This window comes from Felis catus, chromosome B1 (genome assembly GCF_018350175.1).
Source record: "Felis catus isolate Fca126 chromosome B1, F.catus_Fca126_mat1.0, whole genome shotgun sequence".
NCBI lineage: Eukaryota > Metazoa > Chordata > Mammalia > Carnivora > Felidae > Felis > Felis catus.
Genome location: NC_058371.1, coordinates 119202338 through 119221506, shown reverse-complemented (window position 1 = coordinate 119221506; position 19169 = coordinate 119202338). Strand labels below are relative to the sequence as shown.

Genomic DNA, 19169 nt, shown 5'->3' with positions numbered 1-19169 from the left:
AGTTATAAGTGGCAATCAGGGTGATTTGGACTATGATTATATTATTATAGATTAATGAAATAAATCACAAAATGGGAAAAGTCTGGTAAAGAATTCAAAGATTCTAGTTTGAGAAAAACTGGTGTAGAGGTTATAAAAATCCTTTTGTCACATCTAAAGTCACATTTGTTGAGTCTGACTTTGTGACTCTGAGTAAAGTCAAGAAATGCTAGACAGGTAGGACAGATAAATAACTTGATTTTAAAGTGAAAGGGGTGCTGGTTGGCTCAGTTGGTTAAGTGTCCAATTTGTGATTTTGGCTCAGGTCACGATCTCACTGTGAATTCAAGTCTGGAGTTGGGCTCTGTGCTATAGTGGGGAGCCTGCTTGGGAGCCTCTCTCTGTCCCTCTCCTGCTTGCACACGAGCATTCTCTCTCTCTCTCTCTCTCTCTCTCTCTCTCTCTCTCTCTCAAAATAAATAAATAAACTTTTAAAAAGTTTAGGGAAAGTAAAAGGAGAAAGAAAGGGCTTAGGTACATTTTAAGGTTCATTCCTGTTCTGGAACTAAGAACACAATATGCAATAGGAAAGTAATTCTGTCTCCAGGATTACTATTAGGGCCATTCTCTAAATCCAACCTCTGTATATGTTTTATGTTACTATGAGAAAATATTCTATAGAGTTTCAAGTTGATATAGCAGGAGTGATCTCTGCCCATCAAAATGAGGCATCCTACCTTTCTGTTTTGTTAGTAAGTCTCCTACCTTCAAGTAACAGGAGTTAGTTACTTCCTATAACTTAGGGCAAGAACTCAAACAGATCAGGAATAATTGGACTGAAGGTAAAATCATATTGAGTGGTTGGATGAAAGCTTTAGAAAGTTGGAGATTGGTAGCCAACGAATCTATATTTAACCTTAGACGTCACTGTATGGTTTGGGTTGGCTCTGGGACTCCCTTCTTTTCTTTTTTTTTTTTTAGTGCCAGATTGGTTTACCCACATTTTTCTCCCCTGCTATTATCAATTGCTCCCTAACAGAAACCAACAAGCTTTCTTTTTCTGTCCTCACTTGGGGAAGAATACAATCTTACGTTATCCTTTTTTTCCTGAAGCAAGTATGCACCCTGTTAAGTTTTCATAATGGTTTTAATTCTGGTAATAGAATGTCAGTATTCATATATGATTATAAGCAAGTATGAAGATCAACAAGAGAGTAGTTGCAGTGATAAAGAACTCTTATTTGAACCTGGTTTCCTTCCTATCATCACTTCCAAGCCCCCACTCAATAGATCAGACTCAATAGAAAAAGTCACAAGATTCAACTGTACTTTAAAGGAAAATTAGAAATAGTTATTGTAATACTGTTGATACAACAAATTACTACAAATTTAGTGGCTTAAAAAAAGTTATCTTAGATATTTGGAGGTCAGAAGTCTGAAATGGGTCCTACTGTTCTAAAATTAAGGTATAAGCAGAGTTGGTTGCTTCCTTGAGATTCTGAGGCAGAATCTCTTTTCTTGCTCTTTCCAACTTCTAGAGGCTGCCGGCACCTTGGTTCATGGTTCCCTTCCATCTTCAAAGCCGGAAGTGGCTGGTTAGTCTTTTTCACATCACGTTAATCTGACACACTTGTCTGCATCCTTTCATTTATAAGGATCTTTATGATTATATTGGGCCTACATGGATAATCGAGGAAAATCTACATACTTGAAGGCCAGATGATTAGCTACCTTAATTCCATCCACAACCTTAATTCCCCCTTGCTATATAACATAACATATTCAACGGTTCCAGGGAAACTGGGATGTAAACATCTTCAGTGGGAGTAGAAGATCATGGGGAGGCATTATTCTGGCTACTACAACTATTTATAATTCCTTGGGTACTCAAGTTTAAAAGCAACTTTTCCCTTCCTTCCATCAGTTCCTACTTTGTTCTTCTAAATATATTTGACTACTACTCAAAATATGAAGTGTGAAATGGTACAGAAAGTTAAATATACTAAAGGTTAGGAACTTGTCAACTACATTTTGTCACTGATGACTCAGTTTTATTGAGGTAGTGTTGACAATAATTTATATTTAAGCATGTTGTGAAGTGAATGGAAAATGAAAAAGTGCAGAGCATGGCCATGAGAAGAAATTAGAAGATAGAGTATTAGTTTAGAGTAACTCAGGGTCAAAGGAGGATATTTTTTTAGAATGGGAGAGGTTTGAGTATATTTATAGCCTGGAGGAAATCCTGAGAGAGATGAGATATAGAACAGAGAGATTAATAGATGAAGTCATTTTCTTCACAAGAGATGACTGTGGGTCAAAAAATTGAGTATTTGATTTTGAACAATGGGTAAACATCAGACTCTAGAGGGAAGAAGATTAGAATGGGTAAAAACAAAGATAATTTTAAATGGAAAGAGGCAGGAAGTTGACCATTAATACTCAGTTTTCTCAACTTAATTGGAAGGAGGGCTTTATCCATTCATCTATTGATGAACACTCAGGTGCTTCCATATCTTAGCTATTGTATATAATGCTACAATAAACACAGCTTTGTGTAATATTTTCAAATTAGTGTTTTTATTTTCCTGAGTAAATACCCAGAAGTGGAATTACTGCATCATATGGTATTTCTATTTTTAATTTTTGGAGAACTCTCCATACTGTTTTCCATAGTTGTTGTACCAATTTACATTCCCACCAAGAAAATGGTTCCCTGTGGCGCCTGGGTGGCTCTGTCAGTTAAGCATCTGACTCATGGTTTCAGCTGAGGTCATGATCTTGAGGTTCGTGAGTTCGAGTCCCACATCAGACTCTAAGTTGGCAGTGTGGAGCCTATTTGGGATTCTCTCTCTACTTTCTCTCTGCCCCCCCCCCCCCTCCTCCCCTGCCACTCGCAGAGTACCAACAAGATTATAAACCTAAACCTGTCTCTCTCAAAATCAAATTAACTTTAAAAATCCTTAAAAAAATTAAAAAAAGAAATTCATCCCCTTTTTTCCACATTTTTGCCAACGCTTATTATTTCTTGTCTTTTTGATACTAGCCATTCTGACTGCTGTGAGTTGATGTCTTACTGTGGTTTTGATTTGCATTTCCTTGATGATTATTGATGTTGAGCATCTTTTCATATGTCTATTGGCCATCTGTATGTCTTCAGCAAAGTGCCTATTCAGGTCCTCTATTTTTAAATTTTATTATTATTATTACTATTATTATTATTATGTTGAATTGTTTGCGTTCTTTTTACATTTTGGATATTAACTCCTTCGCAGATATGTCATTTACAAATATCTTCTCTCATTCAGTAGGTTGCCTTTTTGTCTTCTTGGTGGTTTCCTTTGCTTTACAAAAGCTTTTTAGTTTGATGTAGTACAAGTTGTTTATTTTTGCTTTTGTTTCTCTTGCCTGAGGAGACAGATCCAGAAAAATATTGTTTAAGTCCGAGTTTACTACCTATGGTTTCTTTTAGGAATTTTATGATTTCAGGTCTTATGTTTAGGTCTTTAATCCATTTTGCATTATTTTTGTGTATATTGTTAAGAAAGTGGTCCAGTTCCATTCTTTTGCATTTAACTGTCCAGTTTTCCCAACACCATTTATTGAAGAGGCTATCTTTTCCCCAGTGTATATTTTTGCCTCCTTTGTTTTAGATTAATTGACCATATAAGTGTGGATTTATTTCTGGGCTCTGTTCCTCTCTATTGATTCTCTGTGTTCATTTTTGTGCTAGTACCATATTCTTTTGATTATTATAGCTTTGTAGTACAGTTTGAAACTGGGATTGTGATACCTCTGGCTTTGTTCTTTTTTCTCAAGATTACTTTGGCTATTTGAGGTCTTTTGTGGTTACACCCAAATTTAAGGATTGTTTGTTCTAGTTCTGTAAAAAATACTGCTGGTATTTTAATAGAGATATCATTGAATCTGTAGATTGCTTTGGAAAGTATGGACATTTTAACAATATTAATTCTTCCAATCCATGAGCACAGAACATCTTTCTATTTATTTGTGCCTTATCCAGTTTCTTTCATTGGTGTCTTATAATTTGCAGAGTACACTTCTTTTATCTCCTTGGTTAAATTCATTCATAGGTATTTTATTCTTTTTTTGATGCAGTTATCAGTGGGCTTGTTTTCTTAATTTGTCTTTCTCATAGTTTGTTCTAAGTGTATAGAAATGTGGCAGATTTCTGTATATTGGTTCTGTATCCAGCAACTTTACTGATTCCATTTATTAGTTCTAATAGTGTTTTGGTGAAGTCTTTAGGGTTTTCAATATGTAGTGTCAGGTCATCTGCAAATAGTGAAAGTTTTACTTCTTCCTTACCAATTTGGATACCTTTTATTTATTTTTCTTATCTGATTGCTGTGGCTAGGACTTGTAGTATTATGTTGAATAAATGTGGTGAGAGTGGACATCCTTGTCTTGTTCCTAATCTTAGAGGAACGCTTTTAGCCTTTCACTGCTAAGTATGATGTTAGATGTGGATTTTTCCAATATGGCATTTATTTTGTTGATGTGTGTTCTCTCTAAACTCACTTTGTTGAGAGTGTTTATAATGAACAGATGTTGAGTTTTGACCAGGGCTTTTTCTGCATTTTTTGAAATGATCATGATTTTTATCCTTCATATTGTTAATGTGGTATATCATGTTGATTGGTTTGCAGGTATTGAACCTGTAATCCCCAAAATAAATCCTACTTGATTGTGGTGAATGGTCCTTTTAACATATTGTTGAATTTGGTTTGTTAAATTTTGTTGAGGATTTTTGCATCTATGTTCATTAGGAATATTGGTCTGTACTTCTTTTTTTGTAGTGTCTTTGGTTTTGTTACCAGGATGATTGTTGCTTCATAGAATAAATTTGGAAGCATTCAATCCTCATCTATATTTTGGAATAGTTTGAGAAGGATAGGCATCAGTTCTTTGAATGTTTGGTAGAATTCAGGGCACCTGGGTGGCTCAGTAGGTTAAGCATCAGACTCTTCGTTTTGGCTCAGGTCATGATCTCACTGTTCATTAGTTCAAGCCCCACATCGGGCTCCGTGCCGACAGGGCAGAACCTGCTTCGGATTCTTTCTCTCCCTCTCCGCCCCTTCCCCACTCGTGTGCACATGTGAGTATGTGCTCTCTTTCAAAATAAATAAATAAATAAATAAACTTTAAATGTTTGGTAGAATTCACCTGTGAAGCCATTTGATCCTGGACTTTTGTATGTTGGGAATTTTTTTTATTACTGATCCCATTTTCTTAGTAGTAATCAGATTTTCTCCTCCTTCAGTCTCAGGAGACTGTATGTTTCTAGTAATTTATCCATTTCTTCTAGGTTGTCCAATTTGTTGGCATATAATTTTTCATAGTAGTCTCAATCCTTTGTAGTTCTGTGGTGTCAGTTGAAACATCCCCTTTGTTTCTGATATTGAGTTCTTTCTCTTTTTTTCTTGATGAGTCTGGCTAACGGTTTATCAATTTTAGCTTTTCAGAGAACCAGCTCTTTCTTCTTTTAAAAAAAAATTTTTTTTTTTTTGACATTTATTTTTGAGACAGAGAGACAGAGCATGAACGGGGGAGGGTCAGAGAGAGAGGGAGACACAGAATCGGAAACAGGGTCCAGGCTCTGAGCTGTCAGCACAGAGCCCGACGCGGGGCTCAAACTCACGGACTGTGAGATCGTGACCTGAGCTGAAGTCAGACGCTTAACCGACTGAGCCACCCAGGCGCCCCCAGCTCTTTCTTTATAATTGATCTACTACCATTACTATGTGTTTGCTTTTACAAGTGGAATTTTTTCCTTTTACAATTTTCTTCTAGTTGTGGCCTTTTCTTATTTGCTTATGGAATTCCCTTTAACATTTCTTGTAAGGCTGGTTTAGTGGTGCTGACCTTTAACTTTTGTTTATCTGAGAAACTCTTTATCTCTCCTTCAATTCTGAATGATAACCTTGCCCAGTAGAGTCTTCGTGGTTATAGGTTTTTTCCTTTGAGCACTTTGAATATATAGTGCTGCTCCCTTCTGGCCTGCAAATTTTTGCTGACAAACCAAGTAATAGGCTTATGAGGTTTCCCTGGTATGTAACTATTTGTTTTTCTCTTGCTGCTTTTAAGATTCTCTATTTTTAATTTTGGACATTTTATTTATTTATTTGAGAGAGAGTGCATGCATGTGCCTGAGTGGGTGAGGAACAGAGGGAGGGAGACAGATAATATTAAGCAGGCTCCATGCCAGCATATAGTCCAGTGCAGGGTTCAGTCTCATGACTCTGAGATCATGATCTGAGCTGACATCAAGAGTCAGACGCTTAACTTACTGAGCCACCCAGGTGTCCCAAATTTTGGACATTTTAATTATGTGTCTTGGTGTGGACTGCCTTGCGCTCACTTGTTTGAGGTTCTCTGTATAGCCTAGACCTGGGTGTCTGTTTTCATCCCCCTTAAACTTAAGGAGGCTTTCAGCTGTTGTTTTCTCAAATTGTTTTCTGCCCCTTTCTCTTTTTCTGGGGCCTGTATAATATGAATGTTAGTATACTTGATGTTGTCCTAGAAGTCCATTAACCTGTCTTTTTTTTTTTCTTAAATCTTTTTTGTTTTTACTGTTCGGCTTGGGTGCTTTCCATTACTCTGTCTTCCAGATCACGGATCCATTTTTCTGTATTCTCTAATCTGCTGTTGATTCCCTCTAGTGTATTTTTCATTTCAGTTATTGTATTCTTTAGCTCTGATTTTTTTTTGAAGTTTTTGTTAAAGTTCTCACTGAGCTCATATACTTCTCTCAAATCTGGTTAGCATCTTTATGAGCATGATTTTGAACTCCTTATCAGATAGATTCCTTATCTCTATTTTGTTTAGTTCTCTTTCTCAGGTTTTGCCTTATTCTTTTGTTTGGAACATATTCCTCTGTCTCCTGATCTTGAAAGTAGTGGCCTTATGTTGAAGGTGTCCTGTGGGGCCCAGTAGCACAATCCTCTCTGGTCACCAGAACCAGGTAATCCAAGGATGTCCCCTCTGTGGACTGCATTCACCCTCCTGTTGTGACTTGGCATGACTGCTGCAGGCATGCTAGTGGGCAGGTCTGGCCTCCAGCCTGGCTGGCTGCAGTGATTAGCCATGACTACTTATGGGTGTACTGGTGGGTAGGGGTGGACCCCTGTGCAGCTATGAGATCTGGCTGTAGTGGGTGTGCTGGTAGATAGGGTTAGTTCTAGTGTAGAAGTCTAAGAGTCTCACCTCCACCTTTGGTGGGCATGCTGGTGAGTGGGGCTAGCACTCCACCTCCCTGGGGCAGAACTTGCTCTGGAAGGGCATTGGTAGTTGGTGGAGCATGTGACTTGATCTAGGGGTTGTGAGTTCAAGCCCCATGTTGGGTATAGAGTTACCCAAATAAAATCTTAAAAACCAACCAACCACCAACCAACCAACCAACCAATTAACAAACCCCAAAAAACAACTGAGGCTGCTTGCCAGGTGTGGTGCAGATTGGACCGGACGGGTCTGTAGGGAAATGCTGGGGAGGAGCAAGTAGTGTTCTCAGGACAGATGGAGAGTATCAGAACTGGCTCACACAACCGTCGTCCAGCTAAGCTGAAAGAGGGCAAGAAAAATGGTGCCCACCAGTACTGCCCTGCCCCTCCAGAACACCTTAAAATTAGATTTCCTTCATGTATAACCCAGGTGCTTTCCAAACTGCTGCCCCTGTGCTGGGTCTCAGACTAAGTGATCTAGTGCTCTGGCCTTATGAGTGGCGTCTTTGTTTCTTATTGCCTTCTGGCTCTCTTAGAGTTATGGTAAGTCCTACTGATCTTCAAAGGCATATTTTATGGGGATTTATCTTCCCTGTGCAGGTCCCCACAGCCAGAGGTGCCTGATGTGGAGCCTGATCTCTTCGTTCCTTAGAGAGGAACTCCTATGATATCCTATGATATCCCTCCTACTCGTGGGTTGCCAGGCCAGGGGTTTTGGTTCTTGACTGAGTCTCTGCCCCTCCTACTGTAATGAATGTGGCTTTTTCTTTATATCAGTAGCTGTCGAAAAGTTGTTCTGCTAGTCTTCAGGTTGTTTTCAGAGTGAGTTATATTAAATGTAGTTGCAGTGTGGGTGTGTCTGGCGGGGGTGGGGGGTGGAGGTGAGCTCAGGATCCTTCTGTTCTTCCATCTTCCTTGCAATCGGTACCTTTCTTAGTGTAAAATCAATAGCAGTTCTCAAAAATTAATACTCCCACCTCAAGAAACTCAGATGACAGAATAAATGTTTATGTGCCACGTGAGAGAGGGAGTGCAGAAAGAAGCGAGAGTGCATTTTATTTATTATTTTTATTCCTTTAAATATTTTTTGTTTTTGAGGGAGAGAGAAAGCACAAGCCAAGGAAGAGCAGAGACAAAGAGAGAGAGAGAGAGAGAGAGAGAGAGAGAATCTGAAGCAGACTCCAGGCTCTGAGCTGTCAGTACAGAGCTGGACGAGGGGCTGGAACCCACAAACGATCATAAGATCATAACCTGAGCCGAAGTCGGACCCTTAACTGACCAAGCCACCCAGGTGCCCCATGAAAGAATCATTTTAAATTTAATCAAGATCCATTTGGCAGATATTTATTGAGCAACTGCTATGCATTAGCTTCTGGGCTTAGCTTATAGAAAACTTAAGAGGTGATTTTCATACTTTTTCCCCTCTGGAGCCCTTAAGTCTATAAAACAAAGAAGCTGCCTGACTTGGAGGCTAGAGCCTTGCCTACTGAGAATCTTTATCATTTTCCCTCCATTTCCAATCCTCACACCCACTCAGGATACCTCAGATGGTTCTGTGAGTATCCCTCCCTAGTGTTCACTAAACAGAATCTGAAAAACCAATTGTCTAATAAATATTAATACCAAAGCCTCACTATAATAGTTATGAGAAATAAATAATATAAAATATAGCAGAGATAAGTATAAAATGTGTAAAGAAGTGTAAAGTATAAAGATGAAGAGAATCTGGCTTAACAGCAGACATGTGATAAAAACCTGAGCATTTCAGTTGCTCAACTTCTCAGTATAAGCCAGCAATGTGGTCAGGGTTTGCCTAAAGAACCTATACAGTTTTACTCCCAAAGATAGAAATGTATTGTCCAGCACAAAGCAGTTGCCTTTTCCTCATCTTCATTGGCCAGACCATAGTTTTAAAAATTTTTATGGGGCGCCTGGGTGGCTTAGTCGGTTAAGCGTCCAACTTTGGCTCAGGTCATGATCTTGCGGTTCGTGAGTTTCAGCCCTGTGTCAGGCTCTGCTGACAGCTCAGAGCCTGGAACCTGCTTCAGATTCTGTGTCTCCCTCTTTCTCTGCCCCTCCCCTGCTCACGCTCAGCTCACAGCTGTCTCTGGCTGTCAAAAATAAATAAATGTTAAAAAAAAATTTTTAAAAATTTATTATAGCTTTATTGAAATATAATTGACATACAGTATATCACATATATTTAAAGTACACAATTTGGTAATTTGACGTATGTATACACCCATGAAACAATCACCAAAATCAAGATAATAAACATATGCCTCACTACAAGTGTCTGTGTAGTCCTTTGTAAACCCTTTCTGTTCCCCCAACCCAACCCCTCTTCCTTGCACCCACTTGAAGCCAATGATCATTTTGTCCTATAGCTTAGTTGGCATTTTCTATAATTTTATTTAAATAGAATCAAACAGCATGCCCTCCGTGACTTTTTTCACTCAGCATAATTATTTTGAGATTTACCTATGTTGTGTCACTCAACAGTTTTTTGTTTTTTGTTTTTTTTACTACTGAGTAGTATTCTTTGTATGGATATGCCACAATTTCTATATCCATTCACCCATCGGTGGACATTCTGGTTGTTTCCAGTTTTTGTCTATAACAAATACTCTTGTATAAGTGTTTGTATGGACATAGATTTTCTTTTTGGTAAATAGGTAGGAATGGAATAGGTGGATTATGATAGGTATACATTTACCTTTTTAAGAAACTGCCAAGCTGTTTTCCAAGTGGTTGTACCATTTTACATTCTCACTAGTTATATACTGAGAATTCCAATTCCCCCTGACCTGTTATGACCAGTCTTTTTAATCAGCCATTCTAATAGGTATGTAGTGGTATAGCTCATTGTTATTTTAATTTGCATTTACCTAGTGACTAATGATGTTCAGCATCTTTTCATGTGCTGTTTTGCTGTCTATATTTTTTCCTTGAAGAAATGTCTCTATTCCCATTGTTCATGGAGTTCCTTTTGTTTGTGTTTATTTACAAGTGACAAACATTTACAGCTGGCTCAGAAGATTTTAAAAAGTAATAAATAAAGTCATAACAAGGTATCATATACATGGAGGAATATGAAAAAGGCATGAAGGATTCAACTCATATTAGCTATTGCCTAAGTCACTTCCAAAACTAAAAGTGCAGAAAGCAGTATATGCTAGAGCTGGCTTATACTGCTTTATGAGTACATTTAAACATTTTTAGAAATTTTGCAGGCTGTTAAACACAGCCTTTATGAAGAATTAACTATGTAAGCTGACAATTATGTTAAAATCCAGTATATAAGAATAATAAATACTCAAAATTTATTTCATTTTACTATTATCCATGTTTTTGTGGTTATGGTGATCATATCTGTATTATAGAAATATTATAGTTTGATAATATATACCTTCTTCTAATTCTGTGTTCTGTGATGTCCTGTGGTAGCCTGAAATGAGCCACAGTGGGATATTTACCCCAAGAAATTTGCAAACACCATAATCAAAGCTTTTTTTTTTTTTCTTTCCTGGTGAGCTAGTTGTCAAACATTTACTAGGCCACCTGTAATGACAAGGACCTTCAAACTGCACTGGGTTACTGTCCACGATGAATAATTGAAGCCTTAGTCACATGGAGAACTCACCTTTGTGAAGCACTTAATTCCTTAAGAACAGATTGATATTTTTGCTGCAGGGTAAAGCTTACCGATTTTCCTTGCTGCTCTGTTTTTTTTGTTGTTGTTGCTTTTTTCACTTCCAGATTTGGGCATGCCAAAATCTACTGGATAAGAGAGGATGCCAATACATTATTTCTGTAGTCCCAAGTAAAAAATACAAAATATTTTATTTGGAGTAGAATTAGAAGGGCTGTTAAATACAGAAAACTGTAATGGGCAAAAAAAAGCAGGAAAGGCAAACAGCTCTGTATAACCAAATTTCTACTCATGTAAGAATAGGGGAAACTAGACAAAAATGAGAGGGAACAAACGAGGATGTAAGAGGAATGTTTGGTCTAAACCCCCAATCAGCTTTCTAATGGTGGACAAAGCATTTTTTTAAAGTCTAAACTTAATGAAGATGTTGGATGTTACTGGAAATGTAAAGTTACAGATTCAGTAACATACTACAGCAATCCAGAGATAATCAAATTATGGGGGACAAATTCCTGGGGCACAACATAAAGCTACTGTTATGGTTGAGTGTCCATTACAATTTAATTTTAAAAACAATTAGGAGAAACTAAGGATTTCAGAAGGAACAGAAACCATCTTAAAAGTTCACAGTCTAAATTAAAGGCATATACATTTAAAATATAAAAGAAACAAACATGGCATATGACTTTCAGTAAGACATTTGTTATGTCTCACATGAAATTCAAATTGAAGTTAAAGTGTTTGCCTGACATGAAAAGATGCTCAACATCGCTCCTCATCAGGGAAATACAAATCAAAACCACACTCAGACATCCCCTCACGCCAGTCAGTGGCCAAAATGAACAAATCAGGAGACTATAGATGCTGGAGAGGATGTGGAGAAACGGGAACCCTCTTGCACTGTTGGTGGGAATGCAAATTGGTGCAGCCACTCTGGAAAGCAGTGTGGAGGTTCCTCAAAAAATTAAAAATAAACCTACCCTATGACCCAGCAATAGCACTGCTAGGAATTTACCGAAGGGATACAGGAGTACTGATGCATAGGGGCACTTTTATCCCAATGTTTATAGCAGCACTCTCAACAATAGCCAAATTATGGAAAGAGCCTAAATGTCCATCAACTGATGAATGGATAAAGAAATTGTGGTTTATATACACAATGGAGTACTACGTGGCAATGAGAAAGAATGAAATATGGCCCTTTGTAGCAACGTGGATGGAACTGGAGAGTGTTATGCTAAGTGAAATAAGCCATACAGAGAAAGACAGATACCATATGTTTTCACTCTTATGTGGATCCTGAGAAACTTAACAGAAACCCATGGGGGAGGGGAAGGAAAAAAAAAAACAAAAAAAAGAGGTTAGAGTGGGAGAGAGAGCCAAAGCATAAGAGACTGTTAAAAACTGAGAACAAACTGAGGGTTGATGGGGGGTGGGAGGGAGGGGCGGGTGGGTGATGGGTATTGAGGAGGGCACCTTTTGGGATGAGCACTGGGTGTTGTATGGAAACCAATCTGACAATAAATTTCATATATTGAAAAAAAAAATAAAGTGTTTGCCTGGGTTTTAGTAAGGTACAGTACCTTAAAGTACTAATAGTGATAAAGATTTAGATGCACACTGAAGAATAGCAGTTTGGTATTAAATTGGAAGGAACAAATAATCCTTAAACCAGGCAGTATCCCATGTAATCACTTTACTAATAAACTGGACAAATATAAATGGAACTTTTATCAAACCAGCAGGTACAGGCTTTATTTTTTTTTAATAAATTAAAATTAAATTAAAATTAAATTAAAAATGAGGTGCCTGGGTGGCTCAGTCGGTTAAGTGTCTGACTCTTGATTTTGCCTGGGGTCATGATCTCTGGGTTCCTGAATTCGCAGCCCGCCTAGGGCTCTGTGCCAGGTCAGTGCAGAGCCTGTTTAGGATTTTCTCCCTCTTTCTCTGCCCTTCCCCTGTTTGTACTCTCTTCTCTCCCAAAATAAACAGATAAACTTAAAAAAAAAATGAGGAAATACATTCCCAAGGAGATATCTTCTTTCTCTATCTCCAAACTTAAAATTTTATAAAGGAAATTGAGTAATCTCACATGAAAATACCTAAGAATATATGAAATTAATAGATACAGTAGAGAAGTGCCTGCTAAACATTTCCACAATTAAAAAGAAATAAATCACTGTTTTTTCCCTTGTCCTGATTCCCATAATCAGTTCCTCTTTTTTTTTTTTTTAAGTTTATTTATTTTGAGAGAGAGAGAGGAAGGGGGTGTAGAGGGGCAGAAAGAGAGAATCCCAAGCAGTCTCCTCACTGTCAGCGCAGAGCCTGACACACAGCTTGATCCCAAACTGAGATCACGGTCTGAGCTGAGATCAAGAGTTAGATGCCTAACTGACTGAGCCACCCAGGCACCCCATCAGTTCCTCTTTTGATTGACTTATGTAAGTTGATTCCATTTTCTAGTCACCAGGATTCACTATACTTGAATAATCTTTTTCTTTCACTCTTCTCTTTCCTTATCAGTCTCCACTTTTATTTCTTTAGATCTTCAAATGCATATTACACCTTTAATTTTATAATATGCATTTTAAAAGGTTCTTATCATCATTATATTTGTATAACCACTCTGTGAGTTAAGGAAAAGTTATTAACATTTCATCATTCTATTAAAGGCCTCCAAGGTGACTGGCATGTAAATAAGCAGAATCACACAGGTTAAATGACTTGCCCAAGTTGACAGGACCAGTAATTACAAGTCCTGTGATTCTAATGTCAACATTCTTTTCATTACACCATGATGTCTCTCATCAACAGCTCATATTTGGTCCATTACTAAAGATTCCTAGTGGGTTTCTCTGCCTGTATTCTTACTTCTTCAGTCTATCTTGCATGTCACTACCGTATTGAACACAGTTTTTATGAAAAGATACCACAATAGGGGTAGCTCAGTCAGTTGAGTGTCTGACTTCCGCTCAGGTCATGATCTCATGGTTTGTGAGTTTGAGCCTCGCTGTGGGCCCTGTGCTGACAGCTCAGAGCCTGGAGCCTGCTTCAGATTCTGTGTCTCCCTCTCTCTCTGCCCCTCCTCTGCTCACACTCTGTGTCTCTCTCTCCCTCAAAAATAAAAAAAAATTAAAAAAAATTTTAAAGATACCACAATAAAGAAATTTCCAATGGTTTCCTATTATATAGAGAATAAAAGTCAGACCTTTATCCCTGCTTTCATACATCAAATCTCTTAATCAAACTGGGCTCATGTTCCTTCAAACATCCTTCTAACTTTCCTGAGACTATGCCTTTGCTTATAGCAGTGTTTCCCTTGAGTTACAAATCCCTGAGTAATAGTTATTACAGGGGACTTGGACATAATGATGTGTCTATTTTTCTTATATATTTATTTATAGTTTATATGCTAAACATGTATGACTAGTACCCTGTGTGTTTTGATAGAGAGGGGGCAGGGGCATCCAGTAAAATTTTTGACATTAAAAATGTCACAAGTCACCAAGGACTTGGTGTGTCTGGTTGGCTCAGTTGGTGGAGCATACGACTGACTCTTCATATCGGGGTTGTGAGTTTGAGCTTCACATTGGGTGTAGAGATTACTTTAAAAAAAAAAGAGTCGTCTGCAGTTCCACTTCTAATAATAAAGAACTAGGTGGGTTTTGATTATGCTTTAGCTGAGAATAACTAGCAACTAGAAAAGTGGGCCAAGAAAAAGAAAACCACATTTCTTTAAAGGCACTAAAAAGCTACCAAACTGGTGAAGATTGCAGGGCTAAGATCTAGGAGAGGGAGACACATCGGAAAGATACTTGAGTATTTAGGGCTCCCTTTCTGCTAGAGACATCTGACTCTATCAAAAGCAACTGAGAAAGTGAACACAGATTTTTGCAAACTCACAGGCCCAGGAGGGGGCAGGGAGGTTGAAAACTGGAGTTTAGGGCTCACAAGGAAGAAATAAACACCTCAGTCTTTTAGCTGAGGGTAGACTTTCACAGTGGGTAGACTTAGTAGTCAATTATATGGAGTTGAGGACAAAATTAGGGAATTGGAGAAAGTTCAGAAGAAAATATGCAGATAGATTTACAGAGACAAAAGGAAGAAAATGGTAAAAAATTTTTCAAAGGTGGAAGAGACTTACAGTGTAGAATTTTAAAAAGTCTAATATAGTTGAGACCCAGAAGGAAAGGAATGAGAGACCATAAAAAAGTGATACTTGAAGAGATGTCTAAAATAAGTAAAAGGCATCATGCCTCAGATTTAAGCAGCACTATAAACCTTAAGCAAGAAAAAGGCAAGGAAAATCACACTTAAGCACATCATCGTAAAATTGCTGAAAACCAAAGAGGAAAAATTTACGCATCCAGAGGAAAAAGACAAATTATTTTATCAAAACGAATGACAGTAAGACAGCTGTTTTGCAACCAAAATGATGCTATCTTTAGAGTACCAAAGGAAAATACTGTCAACTTAGAATTTACATTCAAACAATATAACTTTCAAATAGGCAAAATAAAGTTTTTTCAAACAAACAGAAATTGAGAATTTGACACCAGCATTTCTGCCCTGTAAAAAAGAGTGGACTTTGGGCAGAGAGAAATGATCTCAGATAGCCACTCTCACATTCTGGAAGAGATGAAGAGCAATGAAAGGGAAAAATACATAGGTAAATCCCAATAAATAGTAAGTTTACAAAACAATGCTAATATATCATGTTGTTAAAAACATACAGATTTAAAACATAATAGCACAGTAACTGAGAGGCGAAGGAAAATAGTCTTAAAGTGGTCTAAGGTAATCACATTGTCTAGGAAGTGGAAAACGTACTAATATATACTAGGCTTTTAAAAGTCATGGATGCACATTCTCATTTCTGGAGTAACTAAGAATATTAAAAGAACATAAAACCACAAAAAATCAAAAGAAGAAGATGAAATAGAAAAAACACTTAACAATCCCAAAGAAAGTACAGAAAAAAGAACAAAGAATAGGTGAGACAAAAAACAGCAGGATGGCAGCTTTAAAGCCTGTATATAATAATTATACTAAATGTAAATTGATTATCCCAATTAAAAGACAAAGACTTGGATTTATAAAGGTACACTTTTAACCTGTTTTCAAGAGACAAATCTTAAATATGAGAATGCAGAAAAGCTTAAAGTAAAAAGGTATATCATGCAAAAACTAATAAAGATGGTGCGGCTATGCTAAATCCAAGTAGATTTTAGACAAGAAGCAATTCAAGAGATAAAAAGTTCATGTGTCCAGGGGCGCCTGGCTGGCTCAGTCAATAGAACATAGGACTCTTGATCTCAGGGTTGTGAGTTCAAGCCCCATGATGGGCATGGTGCCTACTTAATTTAAAAAAAAAAAAAAAAAGTTCATGTGTCCAAGAGTCCTAATAGGAAACAAATGATACATTCAGGATCATTTAAAGAAGGTTGATTTACAAAGGGACTAATTACAAATGTGTGTGTGTAGGGTATAAGAGAATTACAAGAATAGGTTCCAAGAGACAGAAGAACTTAATCAGAATCTGGAGGGAGAGAGAATTGTGAAGAGTTCACTGTGAGACGAGTAATGACCTGTGGTCAAAGTATAAATCCAGTTCAAGGTAACCTCTAGTGGAGGGGAAGAAAAGATATGCTCACCTCACTCTTTTCCACTAAGCAATCTCTTCCCATCAGTTACAAACTCATCATGGGGTGGTGTAATCAGTTCTGGAACCATAAACATTAGCACCCTAGAATTCTTCATATATGGCAGGGGAGAAAAGAAGTTACAAAACATAATCATAGTCTCTTAAAACCTGCTTTTTTAAGTTGGTCATGAGGCCTAGATTCATAAACATAGCTCTTTTCTTTCACCATCCATTCTTTTTTTTTAATGCTTATTTTTGAGAGAGAGAAAGAGGGAGTGAGCGACAGAGAGAGAGCATGAACAGCTGGGCAGAGAGAGGGAGAGAATCTGAAGCAGGCTCCACACTGTCAGCACAGAGCCTGATGGCTCAAACCCACAAACCATGAGATCATGACCTGAGCTGAAATCAGATGCTTAACCAATTGAGCTATCCAGGTGCCCTGTTCACTGTCCATTCTTGGTTTCTCTCACTTTTTGTTTGTACCTCACCTGGATGGGATTCTTACCAGGTGGGGTACTCCCAACCGTCATTCTTATGAGTCCTAGCAGAGGTCCTTTTTGGGTTACCCTAGTTTTTTACTGGACTATTGGCTAAGAGAATACAAACAAGCTTCTCAGAGAATACTGTTACAGTCCATATACAGTCATATTTATTCTGCTGTATAGCAGCAATGCAATTTCCCCCTGTTAAAAGGGATCCCTCACCCTGCCAGTAGAGTGATTGCCTTCTCTCTTGTTGGTTAGTGACAGAAAAAGCCCAAACCTGCCAGTGAATAGTGTCCACTTCTAATTCGTTGAAGTATTAGGAAGCATTCCTCTCTTTAGTATCAAGTTTACTACCAAAACCACTAAGTCCAAAGTTTCAGGGACCAAAAAATTCTTCAAGTGGGTTTTTAGGTATAATAGAGAACCTAACAAAAATGCATACATGTGTACCCCAAAAGACATACAAAAGAATGTTCATACCATCAGTCTTTATAACAGCCCTAAATGGAAACATCGCCAATATCTATCAACGGTAGAACGGGTAAGTAAATGGCAATATATTCATTCACTGTATAACAATGAAAATAAATGAACAACCGATCCAGGTAACAACATGGATAAACCTCACAATGTTTTCTTTAAAGATTTTTTTTTAATGTTTGTTTATTTGAGAGAGTGAGAGATGAGTGAGCAGGGGAGGGGCAGAGAGATGAACCTCACAATATTAAACAAAGGAAGCCAGACACAAGAGAATACAGTTATGTATTCAATATATATAAAAGTTAACCATTGGCAAACCTAATCTTTGGTGTTAGAATTTGGGAAAGTGATTACCTTTGGGAAGAAAGAAGAATAATGACTAAGAAGGGGGCATGTTAGTGTTGTAGCTATTGATGTGGGTGTTGATTACACAGTTATCTTTACTTTGTGATAAGTTGTGCTAAATAATTATATTTGTGTACTTTTCTACATGTGTGTTATGCTTCCATTAAAAAACTTTTAAAAATTCATATAACAGCCCTCCTGTGTGTGATGTGCACTTTTTCTGAATGCTTTTAAGATATTTTTCTTAGTTTTGTCAGTTTGACAATAACACGCATTGGTAATTTTCCTACCTGTGCTTCACTGAGCTTTGTGGATCTGTAATTTCATGCTTTTCACCAAATTCAGAAAACATGCTCCCAGTTATTTAAAAAAAACAGACATATAGAAAATAGAGGGACCATGCTCATCTCCACTATACATACCTTCTGGGAAAGATGGCACTACATACTGGTTACTGCATTTAAGCATAATACTTTATTCTGAAGTCCGCATCCTAAATTTGGAGGTTATTGTCTCCTGGTTGGCTCCATAAACTGAACCAGTTTTCTAATTTGTTCTAAGTTCTTGTCCAGCCTGTCGACTCATAAGCCACTCACAATGAACCACTCTATACCCTTACCTCAGGCCACGTCTCCTAAAGTTCTCAAGGAAAGGATTTCCCTTTACTGTTGTGATTCAGGGCCACTATTGAGCGATGGTGTTGTATAGTGACCACTCACACCCAGCTATTGCCAGCTCACTGCAGACCCTTTTGTGAATTAACAAGACCTAAACTTTTTTCCTTCATTAATTGGTCAGAGGGAACCCCCTTTGAAGCCAGTGTATATGGATTGAGGGAGAAGTGCTGAAGGAATAGGGGCAGGTACTAATAACAGTAGTCTGAGTCACCTGCTTATTCAGTTTAGTTGTGGCCATGTACCCAGTTTTGTAGGGAGTGAACTGCTGTTATGCCCATCCAGTTGTATGATTGGTGAATCAGATAACACCAGTTCATGACGAGTAGTAGTTCGATCATTCACATAGTCACTTGATGTCCCATGGTCAGGAGTTCCATCTCTATCAGGTACCAGCAGCAAACCAGGAGCTGCTTTTCAAAGAAACAAAACAAAACATTGGTTGAGGAAGATAGATCTTTACTCAAAAACCAAGGAATCTTGTAATTCTCCTATTGGCACTTACCCTCAGAGGCTTCATAGAACATCTCCACCACATGAACTTCCAATACCATTGTATCTGCCTAACCATAAGGCCCAACTGGCAAGACAGTTTGCTCTGGGCCCCACTCAAAATTACAGTTACCCATAAAACAGGTTAGGTCACCCAGAAGTACTATTTTGTTGTCTCCA

The 19169-nt window shown here is 37.8% G+C and overlaps 1 long non-coding RNA gene across 5 annotated transcripts in view; it reads right to left on the bottom strand.

Moving 5' to 3' along the window:
* Nucleotides 1-19169, bottom strand: part of LOC102901174 — a 44048-nt gene that overhangs the window by 5973 nt on the left and 18906 nt on the right. For 2 of the 5 annotated variants that reach the window (XR_002156162.3, XR_440132.4), the window contains exons 2-3: nt 18712-18907; nt 10923-10997 (exon numbers count right to left, since the gene is read on the bottom strand). This is a non-coding gene — a long non-coding RNA (uncharacterized LOC102901174). Of the gene's footprint in view, nt 1-9273; nt 9329-10681; nt 10998-18711; nt 18911-19169 lie in introns of those variants that run through there. The other 3 variants (XR_002156161.3, XR_440133.4, XR_006596903.1) reach the window with 3 other exon arrangements.